The sequence below is a fragment of the Camelus dromedarius genome, chromosome 12, assembly GCF_036321535.1.
Source record: "Camelus dromedarius isolate mCamDro1 chromosome 12, mCamDro1.pat, whole genome shotgun sequence".
NCBI classification, from domain to species: domain Eukaryota; kingdom Metazoa; phylum Chordata; class Mammalia; order Artiodactyla; family Camelidae; genus Camelus; species Camelus dromedarius.
In genome coordinates, this window is record NC_087447.1 from 25,306,586 (window position 1) to 25,330,831 (window position 24,246).

General features: G+C 42.3%; 1 long non-coding RNA gene across 3 annotated transcripts in view; it reads right to left on the reverse strand.

Annotated features, from left to right (window-relative positions):
• Nucleotides 1–24,246, reverse strand: part of LOC105106675 (uncharacterized) — a 50,516-nt gene that overhangs the window by 23,913 nt on the left and 2,357 nt on the right. The window contains exon 2 of one of the 3 annotated variants that reach the window (XR_010383370.1): nucleotides 22,307–22,509. The exons of the other annotated variants lie outside the window; for them this stretch is intronic. This is a non-coding gene — a long non-coding RNA (uncharacterized LOC105106675). The remainder of the gene's footprint in view (nucleotides 1–22,306; nucleotides 22,510–24,246) is intronic. 3 annotated transcript variants of the gene reach the window in all.

Genomic DNA, 24,246 nt, shown 5'->3' on the forward strand with positions numbered 1-24,246 from the left:
AAGACTAAAAACTACTGACCCAAACAGTGAAACTCATGTTTATGAACCGCAGCTGTTAGTCACAGATTGTAATTGCCCCACCAGATAAAGAAGCTATTTAAGAGAGCAGGTTGCTAAGCTGAAAAGAAACAGACAATAATCTTTTTGGAAATCGCTGGATTGTAACCAAGCGGAATGTCAGATTTGAGGGTGGAATGGATCTTTGTGTATTTGCTGGCTTGGAGACAGACAGGCTGATCTGGCATGAAGCAGCCCTGGCTGCTGTTCTGTTTTGTTGGAGAGTAATCAGTTGAGGTTCCCTTTTTCAAGTTCTGGCATGTGGGGGCTTCAACGGCTAGAATCCTTCCAGCCTACCCACTTCTGATTCCTGGGCACCTGGAGCTCTGCCTCTTGTCCCAACCCCCTCACCTGCCTGATTGCTGGTCAGTTGGTAACAGCTGTGATCAGAGCGGTGGTTTCCATTAGTACTCCCCTGCCCCCCGCCACCGCCCCACCTCTACACAAAAGACATGAGCCAGTCTTATAATAAAGCATTAGACATTTCAGAGGCATCCTTTCCTACCCTTCACTCCCAACCTTCTGAAAAGCTGATACTTTTTGAAAGCGCTGATACTTTTTGAAAGCGCACTTGGGAGTAAAAGAGGTGAAACTTACTATTTAAGTTTAAAGAAACAATCCTGAATTTGATTCAGTTAGTCCAGATTTTCATGTATCAAGTTTGCACCCAGTGGAACATTGCGTGAAGTACTTGACTATGTACCTGCAAAGAAAATCTTATTTCTTGATTACCAAGTAAGTATCACTGTTGTTTGTTGGATTTTGAGGAATCAGGTAAAACTCTTGGATGATGACAGACATAAAAACTTAGATTAAAAATTAATTATGTGCTGAAAATTGCAACTTAAATGCCCATAATTGGTTAAATTATGATGCATCCACTCAAAAGCTCAACATTTATTGCCATGGAAAGGTGCCTAACCTATATTGAGTTTTAAAAGCTTGTTATAAATTAACAAGTAGAATTTGATCCTATTTTTAAAACGCATTGGGAAAGAAATACAGTAGTCCCCTCTCATCCACGGGGGATATGCTCCAAGACTCCAAATTGGATGCCTGAAACCATGGATAGTACCGGATTCTGTTTATAACATGTTTTTCCTGTATGTACATACCTGTGGTAAAGTTTAATTTATAAATTACGCACAGTAAGGGATTAATAATAGCTAAGAATAAAATAGAATAATTATAATAATATAACAGTAAAAGTTACGTAATGTGGTCTCTCTCTTTCTCAAAATATCTCATTGTACACATTTAATGCTTTTTCTATCTTAACTCAGTTACCACTCACTATGGCTGTAAGTTTTTCAGTTTGAGGAGTTAACAGCAAAACTAACAGAAATTAAAAAAAAAAAACTAGCACAAGTTTCTTTTTCCTTCTTTACAGTTTCACGGATAGAAGAATCATTCTTACTGTAGATTTTAGCAACCTCAGCACATGGTTTGTTTTTTGTTTTTTTCCTTCACTAAGTAGAGAATCTTTTCACTTAAAGGAAGCACTTTACCTCTTCGCTCTGGCATATCTGAATTGCCAGCGTCACTACTCATGAGCTTTGGGGCCATCATTAGGTAAAATAGGGTTATTGGAACACACGCACTGCCACACCTGACAGCTGATCTGATACTAAGCGACTAAGGGGTGGGATACGAAGGACAAAGAGATGATTGACATCCAGGGCAGGATGGAGCAGATCTGCGCAAGATTTCATTACACTACTCAGAAGTTAAATCTTATGAATTGTTCTTTTCTGGAATTTTCCATTTAATATTTTTGGTCTGCATTTGACCATGGGTAACTGAAACATGGAAAGCGAAACCTCAAATAATAGGGGACTTCTGTATACCAAGAGAATATTAGTGGTAATCTCCGGGTCATTCAGTTATGACAAATTGTATTTTATTTTTTATTTTTTCCTGAGTTCCCCAAATCTAGTTGCATTGAGCTTGTATTGTATTAATAATCAGAAAAAAAAAATTCCAGCAGTGGTCATAAGGTGACATATCAAACTGAACCGCGTATGTAGTTTATAATTTTATTTATAGTTTTATAATGTAAGTTATTAAGGCTCATAGTTAAAAGATATCCCAAAGGGTGAGTAGTATAAGATTAAAAGTAAGAATCTTCTTTGTGAATCCTGAGAATCCTCTCCACATACAACTACTCTCAACAAAAAATATGTATTTAAAGCAGAAATGGAATAGAGAGAGCAGATCTGAAATACAGAAGATAAGGTGAAGGGGCACAAGATCACCCTAAAAAGAAGTGAAAGGAATTTATCAGCCTGCTGCTAGCCACCCTCTAGCCGACTCTCAGAACATTCCCTCATAATCACACTGCCCCTCACATTAGGGAAATCTCCATCTTTACACTCATCAGTTCCAACAGATATTGACACCCAGCCAGGCATGCAAATTAGCATGGGCTCTAAAACCCAAATGAATCAAGTTTGAATCTCATAGCATACTGAGCAGTGAGTCACAGAAGCAGCAGGCCCTGTTCCTGGGTGTGTGAAAGGCTTTTACTCTTTCCCGTACTCCTCCCCACCCCGGCCCTGATCCCAAATTTGCTTAATAGTTTAATAGTTGATGCCTTCTCATCCCCCATGGTTTAGCTTAAATGTCACTTCCTCAGAGAAGAGACAAATGGCTTGGCTAAATTGATAAAGCCCTCTCCTTCATTCTCTATCACCATCCCTGATCATGTCCTTGGCGGCACTTATTACCATTTGTAATTTTTTATTTTATGTATTTATGCCCGATCCCTGCCTTCCCTCTCCTGGTTGTAAACTTCACAAGAGCAGGGACTGTGTGTGTGTGTGTTCCTGGTTGTAAACTTCACAAGAGCAGGGAGTGTGTGTGTGTGTGTTTATAAGCTGGCTATGTTTAACCAGCTTTAGCCCATGATAGGCATTTAATAAATGTAGTGCTAATAAGATGAAAAATTTTACAAGTCCATTTTTTGAGCTGAAACTCTAATTTTATAAATGATTTAGGTAATGGATCACTTTTGAATGATAAATCCATTCATGTCTTCATTCTTTCATTCAGTCAATCAACAAATCTTTATTAAGATTCTACTATTTAGAATATGAAAACGAAGAATATGAAAACGAATATATGTATGTATATGCATGACTGGGACATTGTGCTGTATACCAGAAGCTGACACATTGTAACTGACTGTATGTCATTAAAAAACAAAACTAAACTAAACAAACAAAAAAATGAGCCTACTACTTGCCAGACCCTGTGCTAGCTGTTGGGGATGGAGGTATCTTGCAGGAAAGACAAAAATAGGCAACTATGACCTAGGGAGACATGAGCTATGATATGGGTGGTACAGGGTTTTAGGGAAGCACTAACTGAGTAACATCTTGAGCTTTGTGAGAACTACAGCTGATTTTTTTCTCCACCCAAGTCACCCTGTGACATCCGTTCAAGCCCAACAACTTCATACCTAAAATGCTGAGTGGGGTTATCTGTCGATCTGTAAGTTTGCATAGAAAAGATTGTGATCTTTTTAAACAGAGACTAAATAGTGTAAGAGTGACACCACAATAAATAAGAAACCAGAGGGATAGTTTTAAAAATTATCTCTGCAAGGTAGGGTTTTATAAAGTGCAGTCTCTCTCTCTCTCTCTCTCTCCTTTCCTTCATCCTTTCCTCCCTCCCTCCTTCCTACTTTCTCTCTCACACACAGCTCAGACACAAGACATGGAGAAGCAAATGTTTTCTGATTCGATGACTTCAGCGGATTAGTGCTCCTTTGAAAGTGATATTGTTACAGCCATAACGTGTTTATGTGTAACACAGACATCTTTATGTATAATGTAGATGTGTCTGTGTGGGGAACATTAACATCCTGGCCTTGTCATTTAATGAGGTAGGAAGTTCAGCCTAGAACTCTCCATCCCCAAAGCCTTGGGAAATCTTGACACTGGAGAAGGAAGGAGCTTGAGAGAAGAAGGGAGATTTCTTTAAGGGTTATTTTCTTTTTTTTCTAAACCTCCTGGGCTTAACTCCTACTCTCAGAGAAACAATCCTTTTCCAACACAGCTGGGGTGGTTGTCAGGCAGAGGTATCCTTGCTGAGGAGAGCAGTCATCCAAAAAACAGTCAGGCAATTAGTAGATGCTGGTAAATCACAGAGACACCACAGTCAGAGTTCCATTTCCTAATAACCTGATGGCAACATATTTATTTAAGCCCCTGACACACCATCCCTGCAAAGATGAACTAGAGGCATTATTTTCTCAATAATTTTCTTTATATATCAAAATATATCATAGAAATTAACTTTTTATTTTCATATTTTAAAACTATTTTTGTTTGTAAATTATGAAAGTTACCCAGGTTTACTGTAACAAAATCAAGCAATACAAAAGTATATCAAATAAAAAGTTAAAATCTAGCCCTCTCCTCTATTCCACTCCCCAAAAGCAGCAATGTCCAAACAGAAATACATGTGTGCGCCACATACATAATTAAAAATTTTTTAATAGCCACATTAAAAAAAGTAAAAAGGAACAAGTGAAATTAATTTTAGTTATATATTTACTTCAATGTATCCAAAATGTTGTTCTTTCAACAGGTAATTAACACTAGCAAATTATTCATGAGATATAAAATTATTGAGATAGTGTCCACTATTTTCTGTACCAAGTCTTGTAAACCTGGTATGTTTTACATTCATAACACCTCTCAATTGGGATGCTAAATTTTCATTGAAAAAACTTGATCTATATTGAGATTTCCTAAAACATACAGTTGAGAAAGTAGATTCACATGTCCAAGTTGTTGCAAATGTACTTAAAAGTTTTCCAATAATTGAATGAAGTGCCAGTTTTTAAGTTAAACATGAAGTAGTTAAAATTAAATAAATTTTAAAAATCTGATTCCTCAGTTGCACCAGTCACAGTTCAAGTACTCAGCAGCCACATGTGGCTTGTGGCTACCGTATTGGACCGCGTAGCCCTAGAGGGAACTGCTGTTCTAAGTTTGGTATAGAAACTTCTTGATCTTTTCTCTATGCATATACATATAAGTGTATAAACAGCTGTATGTATATTACACCTATCTGGATTTCATTTCAGAAAAAATTCTTAATCATCCTATATATTTTACTCTGTAATTTTTTTTCATTTAAAGCTATATTTTGGATATTTTTCCTTTTCAGTACATATGGATCTGCATTTTTTTATAATGGTTGTGTAGTAGGTTTATTTACTCACTTCCTTACTAATAGGCACATAGTTTGTTTCTGATGTTTTGCACTTATAAACATCTGTGTCTGCATACTTATGATACATAAGTATGTATTTCCATAGGATACATCCCAAGAATTGACTCTTCTGGGTCAAGGAGTATGCATTAAAATATTTGAAAGCTAATGCCAAATTACCCTCCCAAATGGTTGGGTCAAATTATATCCTACACTCTTTGCTGGCATTCCTTGCCAGCATCTGTAGATGCTCCAAATGCCAGAATCATAAAACATCAGAAAGAAAAGATCTTAGGAATCATCTATTCCAGTCCCTTTATTTTATGGACCAGGGAGATCAAGACAAAGCTGTGTGAAGAGGCCACGTAGCATATGTGTGGCTAGGCTGGGACTTGAGAAGCTCCCCAGTTCTTGTCCCCTGTCCCCGTGAGCACGGAGGAGCCCGGCAGCGCCTTTCCAGGCATCCTGGGGAAGGTCATCCTTCTTCCTGCTCTGCCCGCTGCCCCTCGCTCCGTGCACTGTATCATTATCAGCCCGGCGCTGGCAAGATCAGCAGGCCTTTCAATGGAGCATCGCATCGCGCCTCAATAAACAGGGAGCAGGAGCCAAGGGAGCCTTTCCTTGACATTTGTATCCAAAATTGAATTCAGTCTGCTCAAATATTCGCTACAATTTCAAGTGTACTTTTCCTGCCTCCCTTCTGCTGAGCACAGCCAAGTCAGAGACCCAGGCATAAGGGGGGTAAAAAAAGCGGGGGTGGGGTAGGGGGAGGGTGCATGTTTTGTTTCATGCAGAAATAAACTCCACCAGTCAGCAATTCCTGGCGGGTCAGCTCAGAAACATTCCATTTTTAATAGGAGTCATTTTGGGAGGGCAAAGGCAGAAGGGCGTGAAGGTCTTTTCGGGGGAAGGTGGTTCCCTTTAGCCACCCTCGAGTTGGTGGGGCCAGTGCGAAGCTAGAGGCATCTCACGTGCCAGCAAGATGCACTTCTCCCGAGGACTGTACCCCTTCCTACAGCTCCCTCCAACTTTACAGAGCTCATGAATGCAAGGGCTATTCCATAGAATCCTTGCACGGTAGACTCCATGCTCAAGTGTGCATTGGTGGCAAGGGGTTAGAAACCATCTCTGCTGAATCCATCTCCAGAACGCTTTCCTCCTCCCCATCACTCAGCCCCCAGCCCCACCCCGTACCCAGCACAGCCACAGCGGGCCTGGTGCCTCTCTTCCCCGCCTGCTGCCTACAGCCCCAGCCCAACTTCATGACAGGCAGTAAACATAAAATCCCATTTGCTTATTATGCTAACTCATTTATTTAAAAATCAAGTCAGATATCTTAATTCAATTTTTCTTCATCTCCTGTTATACACCCCATCTTCCTGCCCAAATATAATGCCTTCTTCAAACACAGGCACCAAAAAGCCAAAATTTGGGTAGAAGTCTCTTGGTTTTGCTACATATGGCCAAATAGTTCATTCTCCTAAACCTGGTGAGTCTTTTGGGCCTGGTTTTTATTTTTCTGATGTCTCTTTATTATGACAAGAAAGGAAAGAGGTATCAAAGTAGGAAAAGATGGTGGGAGGAGCAAAAAAGCAAAATAAGGATTTATTCCATGCTGTATTAACATGGCATTATAAGGCTTCTGACTTTGTCATCCTTGGCACATAAATGCAATTCATCAATAAGCCTTGTTGATTTTACTTCTGCAGTATCTCTCAAGTCCACCCACTTCTTTCCGTTTCAACCATCTTCACCCGAGTTCAATCCCATCCCAATTAGCTCCTATCAAATTGCACCCACTCTTTCCTGTTCAGTGTATGTCCCACACTGTAGACAGAATGACCAAAAAGGACTTTTAAGCCTCATGTTAAGCCCTGTGGGGAATAATAACCACCATCACCATCATTGTTAAACTTTGTTGAACACTTCTTACATGCCAGGCACTGTTTTTAATGTTTGAATATCTGAGTCATTTAATCTTCATAACCTTAGAGTTAAAAATTACTGCTCTCATTTGAGAGAGAACAAAATTGAAGCACAGAAATGTATGTTATTTGCCCACTGACACATAGTAATTAAGTGATGGAACAAGTTTAGGAATCCAAATCTGAAAAGGAGTTATCAAGAGATACCCAAGTAATTAATATTTACATATGCGGCAATGGTGGCAGGGTCACAATCTGGTGTAAGTTGCTGTACAGACCCCATGAGATAGCAGGTGAGTTGCACCTCATTGATTTATTGGGAGTGACTGCCGGGACTGCTGGGTTGAGAAAGATCGTGAGGCTGCATCCGGGCCCAAGGGGAAATTGTGAGGGATTAGAGATGTCTGTCCTGGGCCAGGTCCTGGCTGAAGTGGGGAGTGTACTTATTTCCTAGTATAACAAATTGCTACAAATTTAGTGGCTTAAAACAACACAAATTTATTATTTTACAGTTATGGAGAGCAGAAATCCCAAATGGGTCTCATTAGGCTAAACTCAAGGTGTAGGGGCTTGGCTGCATTCCTTTCTGGAGGTTCTTTCTAGTGGAGAATCCCTTCCTTGACTTTTCCAGCTTCCAGAGGCTGCCCACAGTTTCTGGTTTGTGGCCCCAATCCAGGAATTGCACCACTCTCACTCTGCTTCTGTCCTTACATCTCTTTCTCTGTCTCTGACCCTTCTGTCTCCTTTTTTCACTTTTAAAAGGACTCTTGTGGTTACACTGAGCCCACCTGGATAATCCAGGATAATCTCCTAGCAAGATCTTCAATCACCTCTACGAAGCCTCTTTTGCAATGTAACAGTCCCAGGTGCCAGAGTTTAGACTGTGGACCTCTTTGGGATACCATTATTCTGCCTGCCACAAGGAGCGACAGCACCACATGGTCTGAGTGCTCTCTTGTATCTTTCACTTCTGTCACACAATAGGGCTGCACATCTTTGATGAATGAATAACTGAAAGAACTGATTACAAATACACAGAATAATAGAGATCTTTCTTAGGACTATAAGGAAATGCTATTTTTATCATGGAAATTTGGAGGGAATCTTTTTAAAAAAATCTTAACGGGGGTCCTACAGTTTGGGCAATGCCAAAATTACTGGTGGTAAACTGAGGTTAATATTAAGCAGACCTCAGTGCTGAATGAATTTTTGGATTTGCCGTTTGTCTCAATCAGTTTGGCTGGCTCTAGCAAATTACCATAGATCCTGGCTTATAGAAAACAAATTTATTTCTCACAGTATGGAAGCTGGAAGTCTGAGATCAGGACATCAGTGAGGTCAGGTTCTGGTGAGAGCTCTCTTTCAGGACACAAACCGGGGACTTCTAATCATTGTATCCTCACATAGCGAAAAGACAGCAAGCTAGCTCTCTGGCCTCTTCTTGTAAGGGCACTAATCACATCTGTGAGGGCTCTGCCCTCATGACCTAATCACTTTTCAAAGGCTCCACCTCCTAATACCATTACCTTGGGTATTAGGATTTCAACATAGGAATTTTTTGTTTTGTGGGGACACAAACATTAAATCCATAGCCTGAATCTTGTCTTGACATCACTGTCTTTTAACTGCACCAGAGGACAGAGGTCTGACAAGAACAGAAGTGTGTGGCATCCATTTACTCCCACAGAAGATGGTGAGAAGGAGGGGTGAGTTGCTGGCCCAGCAGCAGCCTCAGTTTCCATGGCGAAACCACCTCTCCTCTCCCAGCTGTAGCGGCTAGACCTGGAGCCATTCAGCTCTTAGTCCCAGATAAATTCAGACCTTTCAGGAGCTCTCACTCTTCCCAAGATATAGTCCAAGATTCTCAGCAGGATTTACAAGGTCCCACCTGCTGAGAGCCTTGCCCACCTCTCCAGCCTTGCCTCTCATGCCTCCCCCCCCACTCCAGTCACATGGGTCTCCAAGGTCAACTCCTTCTGCCTCAGGGCCTTTTGACCTGCCGTTCCAACTCTGGAATACTCATTACCTTCTTATGCCCAGTTAATTCCCACTTAACTTGGGCTCGGCCTGCAATCATATCCTGAAAGAAATTTTCTTTAACCCCAAAATCTAAGTCAGTGCCCCTTCCCCACTAAGGTCATAAAAAATGCCGTAGTGTCAGGAACTTTGGGCCTGGACCCAACCGCTTGACCCCATATTCCTAGGCCCGCCACTCATGAGCTTTGTGACCTTGGACAAGACATGCAGACTTCCAAGCTTCTGTTTCTTCATCTCTAAAGTGAGGCTAACGACTCAGAGCTGTTATGAGTATAAAATGACATAATCCACGTAGAAAGTTTGGAAGAGTGCCTGTGATGTTAGTGTAAGCTATTATTTTCCTCTACAGCAGGTATCCAAATTGTAATTATAAAATTTTTTAAATTATTATTTGTTTAGCATCTGTTTTCCTACATGTAGTAGGTTCTACAGTGGCAAGGCAGTGTCTCTCTTGTCCCCTGCCGTACCTGTGGTACCTAGCACACTGCCTTCTGTGCCAAAGGCCCTCAACAAGTATTTCTTAAATGGATGGGTGGATGGATGAGCATATTACCTACTCCTGGGGTGGGTCCCTTGAAAAAGTATCACCTTGTCAGAAAATAAATCAATATAATTAAAGAGCATTATCTGGAAGTTTTTGACTGTCCGACTCTGGGCTGATTCATAGCGTAAAGTTAGATGCGACATTTACCGTCTCTCCCTTTCTGGGGCCTGTTCTCACCCAGAGCCTTGTGATGCTCGTTGCCAGGCAGATTTATGAAACATCTCAACAGATGCTTACATTCCATATGTCACCACTTACACATTCCTGCTGGGGTCAAGGTGGGGAATGGCATGAGTGCTAATAGCTGCATTTCTCACGTGAACTTTCACATAAACCCTCTTCCCAGCTCATTTTACTGATACATTATAATATGCTTTTATAAACAATGTTTTCAAGGTCATGAATGAATGCTGCCTAATTCCACCCCCCTTTTTTTAGAGGATTACAAGTCTAGCAAGGGCACCCAGAGGTTTCTTAGTCTCACCCCCTTCCACCTGAACCATTCTAGAAGATCTCCAGGGAAACAGGACCACATTTCCCAGTGATTCTAAGCTCTCACCAGGCCTTCATTCCTTAGGTCTCAAGGATACTACGTCTATATGTGTTAATCGTGCCTTTTAAAACTCTCATTCTGTTTGAAGTCCTAGAAAAAGTGCTCTTTTGCCAGAAAATAGCCAACAACACTGCCGAATCCAAATGGCCATGGTTGAGCCTGTTCCTCCTGTTGGTGGAAACCTCCCACGGAGTGTTTGCTTCTTGGCAAGGAGGCTGACCGACATCAGTCTTCCTGTGCCTTCATTTTCTTTCTGACTTGAATGGTCAGTCAAGCTCTATCTTTGTTCCATTTGTCAAAACACCATTGTTCTCTCTCCTCCCTGGGGCAGTTTCATTTCTATTGTTAAAAAAAATCAGAAGTCAGAGCATACTTGGGTTGATGGACACAGGTCTTACTGACTGCAGTCTGGTTTGTGGCCAAGAGCCAGCCTCATCTCTGGTGTTCAACTGACCGTGGAGATCATCTCACGCCAGCCAACTCTGGCTCCATCAGGGAACTACAAGCCACAAAAGAGTGTCTGTCACCAATTGTTCTGTGCTGGGGCCACAATTTATTGGATAGTGTTTTCTACAACAGGGCAATCTCTTCTCCCAACGAGAATATATTCCTATAAAATAATAAGCTCATTCAGAATAAAACATTTCATTTTTCTAGAAGAAATGTCTGGTAAGTCTGCATTTGGGAGAATCTGCGGCCCCAAGTTGTCATTGAAAAGACACATAGTTTAGTGCTAACCTAGGCCTATCTTATTCAAGAATAATTTTCATGTGAGGATAGAATAACAGGCATTTCTAGAGGCTGAATAGAAATACTGTGATGTTGGATGTCCTGCTATCATGAATTTTTTTTCTCTTCATTGCTTAACATTATTTACCCAGAGAATGTGTATTTTAAAACGAATTTAAAATTCAACACCTATGTTAGATTGGGTTTTAAATGCTACTTAAGGGAAAAGTGATTTCTCCAAAAATGGGTAATTCCTTTTTCTGTTTCTATAAATTACCATTCTAAAATGGTTGCTGGGGCAATTTATTTAATAGATTCTTTCTAACAAAGATTATTGGGAATTGAACTGGGCAGTTTGGGGGATTCCTGAAGAGAAGATCCTAGCAATTTCCAGAGAGAAAAAGCTAATTTCACACCTGGGCTCAAGAACCAGATGACTTTGGATTTCTCAAAAGCAATGCTAGAAGCTAAAATGCAAAGAGCAAAGTCTTCAAAATTTCAAGGGAAAATGATTTCCAATCTGTCATTATATAACTGGCCAAACATCAGCCAAGAAAAGGCTAGAATAATGTCATTTTCAGAAATACAGGCCCCCTCCAAATCCATCTCTATCTTTCTTCACCCCACTCTGGGCCCCAGGAGACTGGCCTGAATGGACTGCATCAGTGGGCTCTCTCGCCTTCCTCTTCCTGTAGGATTTGGCCAGTGGGAAATACTGGCAGAGCTTGGAAGAAGATGAGGTCAGGCTGTTTGTTCCCTGGCTCCTGCCCTGCCAAGTCAGCTCAGGTTGACTTCCTTACAGAAGGTTAACATTCCTGCAAGGAGGTCCCCTCCACTCTCTCCAACAACTTCGGTTCCTCTGTCTGGGTTCTAGGAACCGCTCCCTCTGCTTACCCCCTCTCAGCCCCAGGGACGGTAACAGGATCCCTGCAGTGGCTAGGGTCAGGGGGCTCCACCACCCCTTGTTGGTCTCCCTTAACCCTGCCCATATCTTTTTAAATAGACCCTTCATTAAACGTTCCTCCATTACCCCATCTGAGTATGTCACTTGTTTCCTGCAGGACGCTGACCAAAGCAGATGCCTGGATGACCAGTAGATGGTTTCACTCAATGAAGGCAGCACCATTATGACGAAAGGCTTCACGATCATGTCGACCTGGATTTGTAACCCAGCTCTGCCATCTTCTACCTGTGGGACTCTGGACAAATGACAAGTTCTCTGTGCCTCGTAGGCAAAATGGGGATGTTTGTGTGACTTTTCTCCCAGAGGTTCTATGAGGATTGAATTTAATACAGGAAAAATGTCCTGCAGTGCCAGCATTTAACAGGTGCTTAACAAAAGGTAGTTATGATTATTTATTATTATCCTTGTGCCATTCCTGGCCTGCCAAGAGCTGCCGAGACTTCAAAGGGGCCAGATGACCCAAATGGCAAGGATGCCATCCTCGTAAGCCTCAACCCCTCACTTATGAATACTGATGGGATGCACAAGGAAATAAACCAAGTGGTGAGACCTCGAGCCCAGCCCTGAGGCTGGTTTGGGTTGAGAGGGCTGCTCTTGCTTTTGGGGTTGGACCATGATGGGCGGGGAGGAGCATCCACTGTCAGCTGGCGCCAAGTTCCACCCACAGTCCTTAGTTCACAATCACAGTGTTCTTTGCCAGAGATAAAGAAGAAACTGAAACCACAATGCATTTCTGAGAAGAGCTGCGATTCCAAATACCTGGCGGAGAATCCTTGGTTCTCTTCTGAAGGCACTCAGCCAGGCTGAGCTGTTTTAGCTTTGGAGGACTTGACTCCCAGCCTGGGACATTTAACCCCCTCTCCAAACCAATGCATGAGAAACTCCAGAAAGTCAACTTTGTTGAAGTTCTGTCTTTTAGCGTATTAAGCCATCTTCCTTTCTAAATTTGCGATATTCCTTTAGCTCAAAACTTGAGGATTGTTTGGGTGTGGGGCGGGGGTGTGTGGATGGGAGAGGAGGTATAAATAGAAGCTGCTTTTTTCAGGGGAGGTAAAAATGAGAAAGCCCAGCTCTGCAAATGTCAGAAATGTACACACACGCTCCTGTGAACATTGATACATACATATGAGTTTCTGAGTTTATAAAGGTGCATTTTCTTTTTCCTGTGACCACCAGAAATGGCCTAGCTCTGAGATCTTTTGAGAGCCACCTTGTTAAAAACCTGAGTGGATGCTTCAGTCGAGCTGCCTCTTGCTTTATTTAGACACAAGATTAGTGGGTGCCTACATCCCTCCTCTGCTCTGGACCCCATCCCGGCATATGAAAATTCACGTCTGGAGAGATGGAGGGAGAAAGGAACAATTCAGGAGAGGGAAAAAAAATCACCTTGGGATTCCTTGAAATAGCACATTCTTTTTGTAACTCCCCCCACAGTGTGCCGACACAGTTATTCACGTATTCAACAAAAAAATTAATTTCAGGGACACAGCCATTGTGTGAAGTAGGGTATGCCAGAATTTTATATAAACAGGAAGTGGGTGGGTCAGACTTTGGTTGACACTGTGTGGGGGGAAACTGATTCTGTGGCAAAAGCAACTCAATTCTCCTTTGGCCCGTGGATCTTGTCATGACTGGGCTGGATAATAAGTCTGATTCTGAGGATAAGCTCTGTCTAGGCCAAGGGCTGGTGCCGAAGTGGATCCCCAATGTTTAACCACTTCACGTTCTTCCAGAATTCAGCTGCTACACCACATACTAAACGGGGGCCCCGGCTGCACGACCTTCTAGGTGGCCAACAGTGGACAGTCCAAACCTCCTGGCATCTATTTCCTCACCTTGGACATGGTGATAACTGCTAAATAGAACAGTTGTTATAAGAAGTAGATAGAATGCATGAGGAAGCCTAGGCACTTAATAAATGATGGCTGATGATAATAAGTGCTCTGAAAAGAAGAGCAGGAGGAGGAGGGAAGAAGGAGGGAAGGAGGCTAATTCTAATTATATAAAGAAGTCACCCGCACAGACATCTGGGGAGCATAAGAGTGATTTTATAACCCTTTAAAGAAATCGTATTCAACATTCTCTTAAATAAGCTTGCTAATTTCCCTGATGGGATTATTTCTTTGTTTCAAAACTTCAGCATTTTATTCTGTTTTAATGATACATTTCAGGTCTGACATCAAACAGTGCATCATCTGTTTTTATCTTTCTCAGCCTCATCCACATCCTCAGTTACTGCTGCCAGGTATCCTGGGGTCACCCAAAGTACTTTTGTTCTAGAGACCTTTCAAAGTAAGCCAATGGAGCAGTTTAGAAAACTTCTCTTGTTTGTGGACAAAAATACATTAAAACAACCAAAGGAGTGCTTACTCCTTGAGATGATTATTTTTAATGCCTTACTGGACACGTTTGAAATGCTTTGCAGGTCCTTTGGGATTCAAATTAGGAGAAATCTTTTTTTGTTGTTGTTTTATTTTGTTTTACATCTTGGAACTTGATCTTTGGTAAATGTCTGTGATGTTTGCACATTGTGTAACACTCAACCCTCCCATCCCCACCCCCTGGTCGCATATGATATCAGGATTTCATCAGCTTTGAATAAGCAACAACCAAAATACACAGTGGAGAGAAGTAATGGCTTCTTTGTGGCTTTCTGGTTATCTTCCTTTGACTATGCTACTAAATGCAGCTCTGAAAGGCTTGTTGTGCTTTTGGGTTTGATCAGTCGGACGCTTCAATTCAGTTCCAAACCAGAAGAGCTCCCCCTTGGGGTATCCTTGTTGCTAAACGTCTACGAGGCATCACTGACTAATTCAAACAAAAAGATGCTGTCAGCATGTTAAGCACCTTTTGAGTCCTCCACATAGTACAATGATGCTTTCCTAATTTTAACAATATTGTGATTAGCTAATTATTTTACAGACCCACCAGAAGCCCCCTCTCTAAAACCTACTGAAGTGGCCTTTCATCTCCCTGATCACCATATGGAGGAGCTGAAGAGAATTCTTACACTTGGTGTAAGTGAGCGTTGGTAAAAGGAAACTTCTCATAGTACAGATTCCACACCCTGCCTCCATCGGGACCAAGTCCTACAGCACAGCTAGACCGCGAGCAAGTCGAGAGCAAGGACCGTGTACCTCCAGTTTGGTTGCTGGGCCTATAATGGGCACTCAGTAAAGTATATGAGTGAATCTTACCACAGAAAGGTGGTTCTCACCTCCCAACCAGCCTGGTCTTAGGGAAAGCTCTGCCCCTAACTAGTTGCAGTCTTTCGTAAGTCATGTAATGTCTTATCTGAGAAACAAGGGGTAGGAGAAGCTTTTCAAAGTCCCTTGCAGCTGAAACCTGCTGCAAACTGCTGCTTCACCCCAGAGATACCTTATCTTACATATCCTGTGTGAGATGTGTTGTACCCAGGAAGTCACCATATTTAGTTAAGAAAAGGACATGGTGAAGAACTCTGTAGAAAGTGATAGTTAGATTCCTCTTGCTCCAGATAATTAATTACTTAAAGCACATGCAATGCTTCTTTAAAAATGAAGAAGTCCAGCTGTCTCAAATAGTCTCATCTTTTGAAAATGGTTCTATTGATGGAATTCACAAGGTAACTGAAGTCTCTACAGGGTTCTCCACACAAGTGACCCATCTGAGATGAGCAGGTGGATTTTTTTCTTTTTTAAACCTGATCTCAAACACAGAGATGATCAAGGAGCAGCTATGGCATTATATATACCCATCTTAGACCCATTTGTGATAGACATAATTAGAACTGTGTTCAGGGAATCCAGTTGCCTAAAGGAAATGGGGCTAAATTGACCTAACAGATGTTCATGCCTCTCCAATAATAATAATGATACACTGTGTTTATTTGGAACACGACTACATTGTTTCTGCTGACTTTAAGGTCCCAGTGCAAAATTCTGGATTCAGATTCTGTGGATTTATCACACCCACTGGAGGACACTAGCTTTCCAAACCTCTGAATGGATTATCTTCTTCCATTAGAGTGGGCTCATCCTTTCCAAAAGATAACATCTTGTTTCTCTGGGCTGAATTTCCCTTGACTTCTTTCAAAACACAATTTGTGAAAACAATGTGTGAGAACACATGACAATGGGAAGTGCTCAGTGGGAATACTGCAGTAAACATGTCAGGTATATAAACTAGCTTGTGCTATTTATTTGGTCCTGAAGAAGAAAGTATTGCGATACAATAAATTGCAATCATTTTTCAACATCTCAAGAGTTCTCCAGTAACGCATATATGTTGGCAGCCCTTAGTGGATAGTGCTAATTTATTTGTAAATCATCAAAGGAAAGAATAAAATATACGACTCCAGGCAAGTGAATGGGCTGGAAAACCAAATTGGGCAACAGTAATATTTTCTTACTCCAGAAATAAACATGTCAACATGGTGAGGAGGGTTTTGTCCCACTCCTGGCTGAACTTTGAGGGCTGAGATGGCTAATATCGAGGGACCCAGCTTTGTGGTCTCTTCTCACAAAGAGTTCCATGATTCAAGAAAAGGACAATCTGCAGCGTGACACGGCAGACTGGGTCAGAATAATATTTCTTAATGGCAATTCCTACAATGTTCTATTAATTACAGCAGTGGTTTAGAATTTTCTGTGCCTTGATAGGCTGTATTTTTTAAGCAGGCACCCATTTTTTTAATTTAATGAGATATAAAACTGAGTTCCAAGGAATCTCTAATATGTAAGTGGTGAAAAATGATGTGGGGGAGAGGAAGCAAAATATGTGCCTATCCATATATACACCCCAAGCCAGTATTCAAGAAATGATCTCTGTGAACATAAAAGTTTATGCTGCCTTTGATTTGTGTGGATTTTAAAAAACACTAGCAATATTTAGAGATCTTGGTGCATAACATCAGAACAGAAACTCTTTGCCCTAAATTTGCCTGTACTCTCTGGTTTTCTCTCCTATTTGCTCTACATGGATTCTCCCTCTTTTCCAGCTAAATTGGTTTACCCACAGTTCCCTTTGTGGATGGCATCCCTGCAACATGCCTTACCCCTTCTCACCTGCCTATTTCTGTTCCCACCACTTCTTGAGCCTGGGGAGAGGCATCCTCCAGCTCCACTAGGCTGGGGTGGGGGAATCTGGTTCAAGGGCCCCTCCTCCGTGAAACTTTTTCATTTTTACCCCTGCTAGAAATGATGAGCTCCTCTGCTGACGATACCCTAGGGCAGGGTTTCTCAACTTCAGCACTATTGCTATTCTAGGCTGGATAATTCTTTCTCATAGAGGGACTGCCCTGTGCATTTAAGAATGTTCAGCAGCACCCCTGGCCTCTACCCACTAGACGCCAGTAGCATCCACCTTCCTCCTCCCACCAAGTTGTGACAATCACAGATGTCTCTAGATGCTGCCCAGTGTTCCCTCCTCGCCGGGGTGGGGAGCAAATCACTTCAGTTAACCACTGCCCTACAGCTCTCCCCAGATCAGATCATGGATTCGGGGGGGGGGGGGTCAGGTCCTTAGCAGGGTTTTGATTCATGTTCGAAGTTATTTGATGATTAATGAATAAAAGATGTTTTAAAAAATTATCAGTTGGAAGTTTCTTAAAATTAACACATTAGATTAATTTGAATCAGGTTAGATCCTCAGAAAACAGTAAAAAAAGGAAAATGTTATTGCCTCTTCCCTCTTAGAAAAAGCTTTATAGAACTACAATTTTAATACTATGCCATTGCGTTGAAATGAGAAACCACTAGGCAGAGAATGTCTCAGCAGCTTTTGAAATAATAGTATTGAAGTTACTAACCATTGCTGATGATGCTTATAGAAAAGCGAGAGCTCAGTTCCTCTTAAAAGTTTAGTGCTAAGAACATTTGTCTCTTCTGAAAAAATAGGTTTCTTCCTTCTATTGCTTAATAAGAGATATATAACTAGTTTTATTTTCCCTTTTTGACCTGGCTGTCAGGAAGCTCAGAACTAAGATTTATGCTCAATTATATTAGCTGTCCTCATCCTTTCATTTCTAATATTAATCCAGTCTTTCTTTCCCACTAGCCCTACTTAACTCTTTATCTTTCACTTTTGTTTTAACAGCTTTCTTAAATCTGTCTTTTTTATAAAATAAAATTTTATGCAAGTGGAGTCCTTATCATTTACCACCAAAACCAGGATGCTTTGGGGAGTAAAAGTAAAACAATTAATAATTAAGCTCGGATAATAGCTTAAACTGATACTGTCCTGGGCAAAATCAAAATGTAGTGTCACTCTAGACATAGATAATAAATATAACAGATAACAGCAGTTAGTCCATTCCCAGGTTGGGGATAATTAAAGATAAACATATGCCCTAAATAGAGAATCAAAGTTATGTGCTTCTTACTTATCATGTGTCAATCTGTTGATTAGAGTTTAATATTTATTATCTCTTGGGAAATTTTGTGATTAGCTTCCATGTCAGTAGAGAAAAAAAAAACTTAGGCATTCTTAAATGTACTTAATTTCTACCAAAAGGGTGAAGGGGATCCTTTAGATCTGGAACAGTGATCACAATAGAAGTTTCATTTGTTTGTGATTTATGGAGACTTGGAATAAATGCACTATTGACCAGTATCAGATTTCTAATGACTCTATCTTGTTTTTCCTAAGAAACTTCTCATAAACTTTTGCAATATCTTGAGCAGCCAGCTGATACTGTGTTCAAGCCTGTTTACAGAGCTATTAATAAATGTTACGTGGCAACTCCAGGAAGAGTCAAACTGCTTTTTCTTTCCATTGGCTAAAAACAGTTTCCTGCTTATTTTGAAAAAGCATGAGATTACCCAAATCCTTGATATATGCTAGATGTTCTGCAAAGAAATTTGGTGAAAATAAATAGGATTCTAACTTTTAACCTAACAGGCTCATAGTCAAAAAGGAAACATTGCCAATGCCTTGATTGCGAAGTCTTTCATATATAAAATAGCGAGATTTCAACATGATACAGAGTAGTTTAAAAGAAGACGAAAGCATTTTACATGTTTCGTGGTGTATTTGTTCTCAAAACAACTCCGTGAGGCGAAGGTATTATGAGCCCCATCTTACAGTTATGAAAATTAAGGCTCAGCGAGAAAAAGGAAGTCACCCGAAGTCATACAGAAAGTAAGTAGCAGAGGAGGATTTAAACCCCAGCCATCTGATTCCTAAGCCAAATTCTTCATACATTCTCTACTTCCAGAATAAGAAGCTATCAGTGTGAAAACATAAGGCCCACCTCTCGGCCCAGGACAATGACCAGAGAAGGGTAATAGTAACAGTAACAGCACACACTCTGCCAAGTGTTGTTCCAAAAGAATATATTATCTCATTTAATTCTCACAAGCCCAGGAGAAAGGGCCTAAGCCCACTTTACAAATAAAGAAATAGGACAGCAAGGGATGGACCCCAGTGCTCCCAAGAGTATTCCTTTCCATTGTTAGTTCCCATGTTACAGATGGTCCTGATGGTTCTGTGAATTGCCTACCACTTTGCAGTTTTCAGATCACTCTGCATGCTTTATTTCATTGTTATCATCAACCTCCTTCTCCAGATAAGGGTACTGAAAAATCAGAAGCTTAAGTGATTTCCCCAAGGCCATAGTCATCGGCAGAGACAGGATTTGAGCCTGGGTGTTTTTATAGCTGGCCCAGGATTCTTTATTCAGGACCAGGCTGCACACCTGAAACGTGACTGACTATAAGGAAGAAGGCAATCCTAAACTTTCCAGCTGATGTGAGCCTAGAGACTTCTGTACTGAAGGAAAAGAAGTAGATTTTGAAGCAAGAGCCATATATTTCCTGTTTCAGGGCTCCAGGGTAGAACAAAATTATTTCAATTTACTTTAAGGTGGCAACATCCTTGCTTAAGGTCAGACTTTTTAGCAAGGGGCTTCCCTTCCTGCCCGTCTCCCTGATCCAACAGTTTGCTGTCTTTTCTTAACTCGAACCAGTAACAACTCTCAAGTCTAGAAGTCATCAGTTAATTAGAGGCAAACAACAAAAACACCCAACCCCAGAATGTATGTTAATATAGGTAACAGCCACCATTTATTGGGCGCTTCCAATGGGCTAAGAAATGTACATACCTTACCTCACTGAATTCTCACAACTTGAATAGGTGCTGTTATTTTTACCTTGAAGAGGAGAAAATCGAGTTTTTCACACTGGAAGTAACTTTCAGTCACTCAGCCAGTGCTGGCAACTTAAACCCAGCCCTACCTAAAGAGCTGCCCGACTAATTCCATACAGTCCAGTTGCCTTGTAGGTAGAGGTTTATCCAGACCAAACATTCCAAGTCCTTCGACCCTTTCCTGCATCTTGACAGTGGGGAGGGATACTTAACACACTGGAAAGCGGCAGTGTGGGTAGAGGGCGGAATTAAGGAAGGTGGTATGTTGCTCCCATCCCCACTCCACCTTAAGCCATTCTCTGGTCTAGCAGGACTCCTTGTTCCTTTAGAGCAGTTACCACGATCTGGAAGCATCTGACTTGCTGCAATCTGTCTGTCATTCCTACTGGCAGGTAAGATTCACAAGAGCAAGGCAAAGCCTGTCCCCATACTGCTGTATTCCGGGTCCCTGCCACAATGCCTGGCACAAGGCAGTGCCAATGAATAGTTGCTGTGTGGTGAATGAGTGGAAATGAAAGGGTAAGGATGCCCCTGCTGGAAAAAAGAGGGGACTATTCCCTTTCTCTGGTAGATTCCTTGACTTTTTTTTTAAACTTCAGAGCAATCATTTTTAAATGGTAAAAAAAAAAAAACAAAAAACTCCACCACCCTGCCTTGCCAAGATTTACAGAGAGCCCGCGGTTATGAGCTTTGCGAGCTATTGCTCCTTAAACGTTCTGTCTGATTTTTGTCTTGGTAAACCTCTGCTAGCAATTCTGGCAATTCCCCTTCCTCACTCCCCTGCCCCTCTTCTCCCAGTCCACCTCTAGTGAATACGCCTCCTTCTGCAGACCAGCTGCAAGTCCGGGTTCACAGACGAAGGCCCAGGTGGCTCTCCACTAATGGCTCATCCGTTATCTGTATGAAGAGCCAGTGCCTTTTCTGAGTAGATATTTTTTCAATTTAAATTGACCTTTGGGGGGAAAAATGCATTCTATAGAAAGTAATGCCTTTTGCTCTTTATCTCTTCTTTCCTTGTTCCTGTGCTTCCCATCAAATATATCCTTTAAAAAACTGTCTACTAAATAGTCTAAATGCAAACTGTTCAGACTTTTCCTTTCTGTCCCACTTTTTGAGCCACCACAATGCTAACAGGCTGCTCCAAAGAATATCCCTTTCCTGCCCTGCCATCGCCCCCAGTCCTACTCAACATTTAGATATTTTTACGATATATATTAAGTTTGAAAGATAATACTGATACCTTGTTTTATATGAACATTTACACACCAGGACCCTGGCGAGGGACTGACTTCATTGGAATATACTTTATGGCTTAATACATCTGAATGATTTATATCTCGTTTTGTCTAAGCATTTATGCTAATAAATTTAACAGATTCCCCAGTACTGCCTGGTCCTTCATTTTCTTCAGGGGGTCAAAGTGAGAGGAAAATAAAGCAGCGTGTTACTAAAGAAAGAAGAAATTGGCACAACCGATTTAGAACACAAATAAAATTACAACACAAAATCTCTGATACAGTTTAGGTGTAGCAACAGTCAAAAAAAGAAGTTCCTGGGTTCAGATAGATTTCTGTAATTAAGGTGTTTCTCAAAGGCAGAATCACAAAGTGACAGAATATTTAGCAAGCTAATTTACTGAGGTATGTTTTGGTCCTATATAATTAAATTCAACACTGAGGAAAAACTGACAACTATTAAGCTGAGTGCAGTTGGGAGAAGGAAAGGGGATAAGGTAAAATCCAATCTATAAAATATATTCCATTATCTTTTATAGGTTAAAAAACAAAAGAAATACTTGGAAAGGATCTTTTAAGGTGGGAAGATTTTATGATTGTGTGGGGATTTTTTTTTCACAGGTGCAGAGTAAGTTGGGTATTTTTTTTCCCCTTGATTTTTTTCTTTTTCCCATTTTTTTCTCCTGTTGTTTGCAAAGTTGAATCTGGGGTCAGGAGTTCTAATTGTAACCTCAGACTGGAATTCCAGATGGTGCGCACAGGACTGGAAGCAACTCTCAGTTCATCAATTTCATGGGCCTGCGTATCTGCTCTGGCCATGGCCCGGCCTCCATCCCCACTGTGGCATTAATGCAGAACAAATTGAGACATATCCTCTATATAATTAGTTCCAGAATTTAAAAAGATTTACGGTACCATAATAGAGGCAACGCTGCGGAATCCTTTCATTGGGGACTCTCTCGGAGCTCGGGGACCATCTCGCGGTGGCATCAAAACAAACGGGTAACCCTGACGGCTCCAGGCACTGAGAACTGGGGAAAGGGGTAATTCTGCTCCACGCACCTGGCAATGTGCACCGGTCCTGGGCCCCCAAACCCGGTGAAGAAACTGAGTTTTAACTGTAGATGGGGAATTGGCCAAAAAAAAAAAAAAAAAAAAAAAAGACCGAGTTAATTTTCAAATGAACAGAGGAAGCTGGGGGTGGACTACAACAAAAGTCTTTATCTTACTTTCAAAAAAAATTTTTTTAATATAATGAAGCTGGGATTTCTACCGTCTGCACGGGGTGAGGGGGTGGAAACAAGCGGCCCCGGACAGGCAGATTGCTAAGAGTTGGAGTCCGCGGGGAGGGGAGGAATAGCGGTCAAGCGCGTGGAGCTCGGGCACGGGCCCCTGCGCTAATCCAGCGCTGGTTCCTCCCTTGAGGCACGCGCCCCACCACTCCTTTTCGTTGTCTGCGGCCCCGGGCACCCGCCGGCGGCCCCAGCCCTTGACAGATCGCAGCGCTTCGGTGTGTTTATTCAGTTGTCGGCGGCCGCGGGGTGATGCCCAGAGCGCAGCTCGGGAATACGCGCTGGTCCCTGGGGCCGCGCTGCAGGGCCAGGGTGGGCGCTTGGTCAGATGCAATTGACAGCACCGGGGTCAAAGTGGGGCATTTAGAGGACCTCCTCCCACTCAGCCTCGATTTTTTTGATCTTTCAATAATTAAGTCCCTTCCAGGCCAGGATGAGCTTTACCAATGATACAAAGCCATGTGGGTTTCCAGAGCCTCTCTCCCCCTCTTCTTCTTTACTCCCCATTGCATTAGCTCTAAAGAGGCAGAGGGGTGGTGGCGACTTAAACCTAGAGAAAGACGTGGGTTTCAGCTCGGTTTTGCCTCTAATTTGTTGTGTACTTTAGCAATAATAGTAACAAAATTTGTAACGTTTATTGAGGCCATAGGCCAACACTATCTTCTGTCTAATCCTCAGGATCCCCTTAGGTGGGTACTAGTATCCCATTATTCCATGTGACCAATAAGGAAACAGGCTCAGAGAGGCTACGGAATTCGTCTATGGTTGCACAGCCGCTGGTTACCTGGTGGAGCTGAGATTTCTTTCTCTGGCCACCAATCCGTTGCTTTTAACCATTGCACTCTACAGCTGCCCTTCCTCGCTCTGCCTGGGCCTCAGTTTCCTTTTCTATAGAATGGGGAGTTGAATTTCCAGTTCTGCCAATCAGTGACTCAGACCACATCCTTTGCCACAGGTCTCATTACTATCCGAGGGTGGGAAGGTGGATGAGAGAAGGGAGCGGCCAGGTCTCCGCGGTCCTGCTTCTGGGGACCAGTTTTCGAGCCGCAGGAGGTGCAGCAGAGCGCCCTGCCTGCTGGGGCGGGTGGAGGGTGGACCTTCTTCACGACTGTCTGCCCCTTGGCCCAGCGCTGGGCGCCGAGGCCGGCATAGCGGGCGCGTCTGCCGGGGTAGCCGCGCAGCTCCCGCAGTGAACGTTATCTCGGGGAGGAAGAAGTGAGGAGCCTAGGGCCCCCAATTAGCGCAGTAGTTTGCGGGTTCCCCAGTGTTGGCCCCGGGGCGTCTGCGCTCCCGGGCATGGGGATGGGCGGCAGTGGGTGGCATTCAGGAACCTCTTCTCGGGATGAGGCCCTCTAACTGCCACGGCTTCGGGCACGCAGCACTTATTTCTTGGCCCCGTGGGTCATAGGGAACTCCTACCACCGCTTCCGAATACAAGTTCGTGGCGAGGGGGTACCCAGGGTTGAAATGGGGATCGCACCACTGTTCTGTCTCCATCAAGGATTCGCAGGCAACGAACGGCGGACGAGAGAGAAGTCCTTAATTTGCTCGGCTCTCCTTTCC